At 44.7% G+C, this 627-nt stretch overlaps 1 protein-coding gene across 2 annotated transcripts in view; it reads left to right on the forward strand.

The window, feature by feature from the left end:
• Positions 1-627, forward strand: part of FZD3 (frizzled class receptor 3) — a 91,454-nt gene that overhangs the window by 74,535 nt on the left and 16,292 nt on the right. The gene's annotated exons all lie outside the window — the stretch shown is intronic.

Below are 627 nucleotides of genomic sequence, written 5' to 3' on the forward strand. Positions count from 1 at the left end.
GCTCCTTTTTTTCTTTCTTTTTTTTTTATTCTGGGCTGGCTTTAGCTCTGAGGCCTCGGCTGCTGAAAACAGGTTTCTTGCCTTTGTTTACCGTCTGTATTTGATACAATGTTGCGGTCCGGCTGACTGAAGCCCCGCTGGGAACGTTGGAGTCCGCCGTCACTGAAGCAAGCATGCCTCATGTTAGTTTCAAGCTGCCTGGCTGCCTGCCACCATCTTGGCTGCCAGTTAATTTGCATATCTCGCTGATTAGCCAATGGAAAGGGTAGCGGTCGTACGCCAATTACCATGTTTCTCTTTTATTAGTGTAGATCATATCTGAATTCTAAATTAGTAGAATAACATAGATAGGGTCCATGGAAATTGGGTTTTGGGAGATATTCTTAAGATTGTATTTAAAATGTTGTGTCTTGTATGGGTTAATGTACTTTTTTTAAAAATTAAATCTTTATTGCTCAGATTATTATAGTTGTTCCTCTCTTTTCTCCCCATAGCTCCCCTCTACCTGGTTTCCACCCCACCCTCTGCCCTTACCCGCCCCCCCCAACTGTCCTATCCATAGGTGTACGATTTTTGTCCAGTATCTTCCTGCACCCCCCACTCCCCCTTCCCCCCCAACAATAGTCC

Source organism: Myotis davidii, unplaced genomic scaffold (genome assembly GCF_000327345.1).
Source record: "Myotis davidii unplaced genomic scaffold, ASM32734v1 scaffold524, whole genome shotgun sequence".
NCBI lineage: Eukaryota > Metazoa > Chordata > Mammalia > Chiroptera > Vespertilionidae > Myotis > Myotis davidii.